Genomic DNA, 8,633 nt, shown 5'->3' on the forward strand with positions numbered 1-8,633 from the left:
GCTGGTGAGAAGTCTCATTCCTAAGTTTCAAAACCTTGAAACATTGATCAGTCGAATGTTTACATTGACCATGGATATGGCAATAACTGAGTCAACCTGGAGGTTCTACTCTGGAAAGGTCATGCGACAGATTAGAAGAAACAGTAGGTACACTCCTGCGAACAGGGGACAGTCTTGTCTTGTGTACCTGGCGCCTACGGCCGTAACAAAAGTCACTCGAATGACCAGACCTGTTACAAAAGGTACATAACAGGGGAGGGGGGGTAACTGTAGATTGAGGGGAACTATGAGTAGGAACTGTAGACTGAGAGAACTGAGGCGAACAAGAGACATGACCATGTTGATGAGCATTGCTAATACACAAGGAACTAGACGGCACTTCCCCCAGTTTACGAGAAAGTTGTGATGCAAAAGACAATAGAGTCTCATCAGGCTTATACATGAGAGAAGATGCTGCTCTTCTCTCAGAAGGCACAAAAAAAGGATATAGAAGAGAAATTCAATGATAAGGCGAAATCTATCTACAGAGATATTACCATTCTCTACCCAATCTGACTGTGAAAGTGACTCTAAAGCTTCAACAGCAAGGATACTGGCCTGAGCTTGCGCCCGTCTATAATCAAGAGTGCCCAGTCGGGATACGAGAGTATCAGCCAGTTTGAAGCACCAATGGAACGCACCACCACCAGGAGTATCTGAAAAAAGTTTAAAGAAGTTAGACCTAAAGGTGTCATAATTATAGTTCAGAAATTTAGGATCTAAACACGACGCCGAAAGTAACTCCGATGCTAGAGAATTTGGCACAATCTGGGACCTCATAAAGGAGATCTTTTCAGGCCCCGTCGAAACATTGGACTGGACAATGGCGTCCTCACATTGGTGTATAAAATCAGCCGCCCTATAATAAGGATCTTGACCAGAAAATTGCACCACCGACGGATTTTGATGGAGCAACGTCAACTTGTGAGCCATTGTCTCAGATGAGCTTGGCGGACTGAGAAACGAAGGCCTCTTAGACTTAGACATGATAGGAGATGACAACCTCAACCCACTTCGTAAAAGCATATGAAAACACTGACACCAAGCAAATACAACACACTAGCATAAGCATGAAATAATGTAAAAAAGAATAATATAGAGAAATCACATGGACATGGGACACGAACGTAAGAAAAATTATTCACACAAACACAAGCATTGAAACACAAACAATGCAATACATAAACCACAATGAAGAAAAAAATTATATTAAGACCGTAATTAGAAAAAAAAAACGTAATAATATGAACACTAATACGTCACAGGCGAAGAGAGTCTAGACATTCCGGGGTAACATTTCAGAATGTAAACAAAAACTGGTAACAAGGTCCAAGGTAGCCAAAGTATATGGCGCAAAGCGATCTCAAGGCCATCTGGGAACGCCACGACCAGAATTTCAGCAGACGACGACTTTTTGCCTCTGATGAATATACGGCACAATTATGACTGTCCAAAATCCTCCACCATCCAGGCCCAAATTAGCGCTAAGAACACACACAGAAACACAAGGCGATCCAATGACAGGGGCAGACGACGATGATGCCCGAGAAAAGCGGGAAAAAAAAAAAAACACCTGGCGCAAATCTGAGATAAATGTCCCTGCGCCGAAATACTAGCTTAAGTCACTGTGTCCGGAGCACTATCACGTCTAATATATCAATTAAGTTCACTGAAAAACACCTGGGCTGGAAAGGAAAAAAAAAAAAAAAAAAAAAACCATCGCCACAACGCATCACTGGTCGGTAATTTTCAAATGTCACACAAATCAAGTTCTGTATAAAATATATGCACAATGAATGTTTACTCGCTGCCACCATTTAATGTTCTGGGTGGCAAATGAATACACAAAGTCTATAGCACAAGTATATTTAGATTCACAAAAATTTGGCACAACACAAAATACGTGCAACCGTAGTCAAGGCGGCTGGAAAACTGACGCCACGCTCACATTTTCGCGCCTAAACAGCGGCGTACACCGCATCTGCTAAATATTACAACAACGAACTACATTGCACCATACACGACAAATATATAACAGCATCATATAAATTAGGTACACTATAAATATATATATATATATATATACACTGTGCCAACACACTAACTTACCTGCCCAATTCCACTTCCTCTCTTTCCCCGCCTCCACAATATCTTTCACTCTAGTCTGCTCTCTCACCCAACTTGCTCTCTTTTGGTCTCTCAGCGTTATTCCTATCATTGATCTCTCCATTCTCCTCTGTGCAGTCCTTAGTTTTGTTTCCATTACCTTCGTCAGTTTCCAAGTCTTACGTCCGTAGACTTTTGCTGGCAGAATGTATTGATTATAAATTTTACTTTTCAAACATAAAGGTAAAGACCCTCCCAGGATTTTATTATACTTCCCATACACTTTCCAACCAATTGTAATACGTCTTTTTATTTCAATATCATGATCTTCTGTCACTTTCACCGCCTGGCCTAAATAATTATACTCCTCAACTTCTTCAAGACTCCCAACATAATTTACAATCTCTTTACTTTGAACTTTTGTGTTGAACATTACTTTGGTTTTGGTCTTATTTATTTTTAAGCTTACTTTGAGACTTTCCTTGTTTAGATAACTCAGCATATCATGCAAGTCTTCTGCTCTTTCTGAAATAAGAATAATGTCATCAGCAAATCTTAGGTGGTTCAAATATTCGCCATTAATCTTCAAACTTTTCTCTTCCCAATTCAACCTTCTGAAAATATCTTTCAAGTAAGATGTAAATAACTTGGGTGAAATTTTATCACCTTGCCGTACTCCTTTTTTCATCTTGATCTGTTCTGAATTTTTATGTAGTCGAATTATAGCGGTACCATTCGCATAAATCTTTTCCAAAACTCTTACGTTTTTGTTCATTTGTACCCTGATTGCGTAGCGAGTTTAATATTGCTATTTGTTCTACCGATTCAAAGGCCATCTCGTAATTTACAAAAGCTAAACAGAGAGGTATATTGTATTCTGTTGTTTTCTCAATTAGTTGGTTAATCGCCTGCAAATGGTCTAGAGTCGAGTATGCGCTCCTAATGTCTGCTTGTTCTCTCGGTTGGTTTCCATCTAAAACTTGACTCAGACGACTTAGACGACTTAGAGAATACTTGATAAGCTTTTGATAGTAATCTAATTAGTCGATAGTTACTAAGGTCCTTCTGGTCTTCTTAATATGAAGCAAAATCACTATAGCATTGGACCACGATTCAGAAACGCTTTCTTAACGTAAGCACTAGGTAAGAACTCTCTCAGAAGACCACAGGCTGGAGAGTTTAATGGAAGAACTAGACAACATCAAGTGGGACACCGTAGGACTGAGCGAAGTCCGAAGAACGGAAGAAAAGCTTATACAATTACAAGATGGTCACCACCTTTTCTAGTATAGAGGTAAGGACAAAGAAAGATCTAGTGGAGTAGGATTCTTGATCAACCGAGAAGTTGTTGGCAACGTAGTCAAGTTTAGTAGTTTATTAGACAGGGTAGCTTGGATTGTGATTACGCTATATAAAAGGTACAATCTAAAAATAGTTCAGGTTTATGCACCAACTTTACAGAATACAGACGATGAAATTGAATCCTTCTATGATGATTTAAGTCAAGTAGTGGATCAAGAAAAAAGTAAGTACACGTTGGTAATAGGCGACTTCAATGCTAAAATTGGAATGAAGATGGGAGATGAGTCGTACATTGGGAAGTTTGGAGTAAGCGAAAGAAATGACAGAGGCTCGATGTTAGTCAATTTTGCAGAGAACTACAACATGAGGATAATGAACACTTACTTTCAAAAGCGCGTAGGACGTAAATGGATCTGGAGAAGTCCAAATGAAACAACAAAAAACGTAGTAGACTTCATATTAGATGAAAGTAAGAGCGTTAGCAATGTTACGGTCATAAATAAAACCAACATAGGTAGTGATCATAGAATGGTAGGTTACACAGCTAAATTAAATTTCAGAGCCGTGAGAAATAAACTAGTTTTAAAAAAGAAAATCGGCCTAGCAAAGGTTAAGGATAATAAGAAGGAATTTCAGTTAGAAATTAAAAATAGATTTGAAGCTCTAGGAACTAACGAGGACACAGTCGAGGATATGAATGACCTAATTAAAAGAATGAGGACAATGCAGATTAAAAGCAGGAGAGATCTTTTCCTATAGCTTTCTCACATATTTGTCTTACCACAAAAATCTAATATACACAACCCATACCTATCCTAAACCCACACTGTTCCTCACCAATTACTCCCTCTGTTCCTCTCCTAATACTCTCAATCTTAACACATGCCATCATTCCTCTTTCCTTATTTCTCCTCCATTTTCCTCACTCATCACTCTCATTTTCTTAGCGCTTCCCACTACAAATACCTTTCCCTCCCTATCCTTCTTCACATTTAACAACTCCCAAAAATACTCTGCCCACTTTCCTCTCACTGCCTTCTCTTACATTATCATCTCTCCATATGCACCTTTTACCTTTTTTTCTCTACATGAGTTTATGATCGCTAACATAATACGGCTTTAATGGATTATATAGTAGTTTCCAAGAGGAGAGTAGGAAGAGTTTTAGATGTACATGTATATAGGAAAGAGACTGGTGGAATATCAGATAATTTTTTGGTAAAAGGTAGGTTGAGAGGGTGAAGTATAGATGGAGAAAGAGGAAAGGAACAGAAGGTAGGAAGGTGCTTCTAGTAAACTGTTTTACTGAGAAAGAAAAGGAGATGGAGTACAAAAAGAAGCTAAGAAAAGAGTGGGAGGAAGTGAAGTATAGAATAGTGTGGAATAGAAATGGAATTTTTCAAGGAGGGAGTCACAAGGTGTGTAAAGATGGTATCTGGAACGAGGAGGACGGGAGGAAATAGGAGGAAGGGTAATGAGTGATGGGATGAAGCAAAGGGGGCTGTAGAAGTGAAAAGAAAAACAACCTTTCAATGATTGGCTGCAAAATTGGACTAGAGAATCATATGAGGGGTGCATAGAGAAGAGGAAAGAAGTAAAATATAAGATAAAGGAGGTCAAAAAGAGAATAGATGTAAAATGGGAAAAGAGTATGACAACTATTTTTGAAAGCAATTAAAATATTTTTTTAATTAAATCAAGAGAGGAGGGGGAGGAGAATCAAGTAGAGAAGAAAAGGTAAAAGGTGTAGATGGAGAGACAGTAATGGAAGAGCCAGTAAAGTATCTTAGGGAGTTGCTGAATGTGAAGGAGGGAAGGGAAAAGTAGTTGCAGTAGAAGGTGCTAATAAAATGACAGTGATAAACGAGGAAAATGGGGGAGAAATAAGAAAAGATGAGGTGAAAGCATTTATTAAAATGATGAGAGCAGATAAGGCACCTGGGTTAGATGGGCGCCATGCAGAGTGTCTAAAAAAGGAAGGTACAATGATGGTGGACTGGATCGTGAGGTTGATTAATGTTTGTCTAAAAGAGGGTAGAATGCTAGAGGACAAAAGAAGAGCCTGAACAGTCCCGTTTTGCAAAGAAGCAGGGGACACATTCTTGTAAGAGGCCGGTAGATTATGATAGACATTTAGGTAGATAGAGGGGTAGGTGGAAAAGGTATTCATTTAATTACTTGGGTGTTTTGAAACAATGGCCGATAGGAAGTGCAGAGTTGTATATTCTCGCTTGCCGTCTGGTGTTTTGTAAACATATATTTGTACAACACTGAATGGGTCCCAGTGCACAGATTTACATTTATCAACCACAATTCTAAGCTATTAACATCGAGAAACTCGAGAAGGCATACATGCAGAAATTAAAACATGGTACAGTCAAGGATTCGAACCTCCACTAGCACGTGACAAGTATTAGTGACTTAACCGATTGCACCATCAAGAAAGATTAGCAATTGTTCTATCATGTTGGGGTCAGAATTAACGCAAAATTTTGTGTACGTGGAAATCAAACATACAAATATATAAGAAAAGATGAGTTCAACTTATATCTCCCTTGATGGCGCAATCGGTTAAGTCACTATCATTTGTCACGTGCAAGCAGATGTTTGAGTCCTTGGCTGTACTACGTTTCAATTTCTGCATGTATGCCTCCTCGAGTTTCTCGATGTTGATGGCTTAGAATTAAAGTGAATTGTGGTTGCTAAATGTAAATCTGTGCACTGGGACCCATTCAGTGTTGTACAAATACTTTCCCGCGTTGTATACTTACCAATTGTACTATCATGGTGGAGATGGGTTGAACGCAAAATTTCGTGTACGTCTATGTAAATCGAGCATACAAATATATAAGAAAAGTTGCGAGTCCTTGGCCCATGTTTTAATTTTTGCATGTGAGCCTCCTCGAGTTTCTCGGTGTTGGTGGCTTAGAATTGTGATTTATATATATACACATATATATATATATATATATATATATATATATATATATTTATATATATATATGATATATATGTATATATATATATATATATATATATATATATATATATATGCAAAAGTATCATAACACCACGTGATGCAATAAATTGCTGATAACCATAAAGGAAACATAAAAAGAAACTATAACTCAAAAGCGCTTTTGTGATATTTCACATCATCAGGGGGAATACCTCGTATCCCCTTGAAGATGTGAAATATCACGAAAGCGCTTGGGAATTGTAGTTTCTTTTTCGGTTTCCTTTGTGGTTATCAGCAATATATATATGTATATATATATATATATATATATACAGTATATATATATATATATATATATATACACACACACACATATATATATATATATATATATATATATATATATATATATATATATATATATATATACCAGGTAGGGTGAATGGCAGGTACGTTGTTCGTATAAAGTACCTCTTCTTTCACAATCTCTATTGTTGGTACTCTTGCTTCAATTGCTTCCCTCACTCCGTCCATCTCTTTTTGAATCTACATACCGGTCTCCTACCTCTCGGCTTCCATCGAAAATATTTAGTATGGTACCTTTCTTGATCCATCCTCATAATGTGTCCATACCATCTCAGTTTACTTCTTTCAATAAATTCTAATACTAATTCCGTGTCCGGTTTCTCCCTGATATAATAATTTCTTAAACGATCTCTTCTTGTTATTCCCTTTATCAAACACAACACTCATCTCTGCTGCTTCTATCTTACTCATTAATCTCGTTGTCAGTGTTAATGTCTCTAGGCTATATGTTAATACTACTCTTAGTATCGTTTTATATATGATGACTTTTAATTATGATGGTATGAGTTTTTTTTTATAGAAGTGGGTACATATATCTTAGATTATTTGTGTATTTTTAATTCTGCTTGTTATTTCTTCATCCATGTAACATCTCTCGTTGATTTGAACTCCCATGTGCTTAAAATCTTCCACCAATTTCAATTGTAGTCCATATATTTCAGTCTCAATATCATATTTATCTCTCGCCATCATTATTCCCTCAGTCTTATTTGCATTTATTTTCATTCCTGATAAGCTCAGTTTTCATTTCAAAAAATTCGAGATATCCTGCAGCACTATATGAAATTTAGCGACATGCGCAATATCATCGGCATAAGCCAAAGTAGTTACCTCTGCCCCAAATCTCAATCTCTTCATGCACATGTCCATGAACAGCACAAATAGTAATGGAGATATCACACTACCCTGTCCTACACTTTCAGTTTCATCAAACTAGTTGTCTTCTCTTAGCTGGGTCATCACCGTGCTGACACTATTTCTGTAAAGACTTTATAGATCTAGCTAATGAGGGTTCTATAATATATATTGGGTCTTCTAAGGTTTCCCATACATCTTTCCTTGATAGCCTATCAAATGCTTTTTCTAGATCTACAAAAGCAATGTATATATGTTGGTCTTACTCCCAGTTCTTTTCCATTATCATCTTCAATGTAAATATTGCATCCGTTGTTCCTCTTTGTGGTGTAAATCCATATTGTCCTTCTTCCAGATTGTCCTCAACTACTATTCTTAATCTCTTCTCTAGTATACTTTCATATATCTTCCCCATTTGTGATACCAGAGAAATTCCTCTATAGTTTTTACATTCAGTGCGATCACCTTTATTAAAAAAAAAAAGTACAAATAATTGCCTTCCCCTAATCAGTCGGCATTACTTACTTTCACTACAATCTCTGTAAAAAAAACTTTAGCTAGCCCCTTGACTATATCTTCATTTCTCTTTAGTAGTTCAACTGGTATACTATCCATTTTTCGTACCTTTAATAGTATCTTTAATTTCATTTGTTGTTATTATGTTATTTTGTTCTATTCTTGGAATAACTTTTTCATCTGTTGGTCTCTCCAGTTTTAGTGAATTTAAAAGCTCTGAGAAGTATTTCTTCCATCTTTCGTCTACTTCACCTTCCTCTTTAAGTAGTTCTTCTTTATCTTTAATTGTATTCACTCCCCTTTCATCTTTCCTTCTGTAATTTTAAGCTATACTGTATACAAGTTTCTTTGTACCTTGTATGTTGTTTTCCAGCTCGTTTCCTAACTTCTCCTATTTGCCTCTCTTAGCTCTTGTTTTTACTCTCTCAGCTTCGTTTCCTGTCTCTTCGTATTCTGTTCTTCTTTCATGGTTTGATCTCTTCACCCACTT

The sequence above is a fragment of the Oratosquilla oratoria genome, chromosome 25 (assembly GCF_046742065.1).
Source record: "Oratosquilla oratoria isolate Oo_2021 chromosome 25, ASM4674206v1, whole genome shotgun sequence".
Classification (NCBI taxonomy): domain Eukaryota; kingdom Metazoa; phylum Arthropoda; class Malacostraca; order Stomatopoda; family Squillidae; genus Oratosquilla; species Oratosquilla oratoria.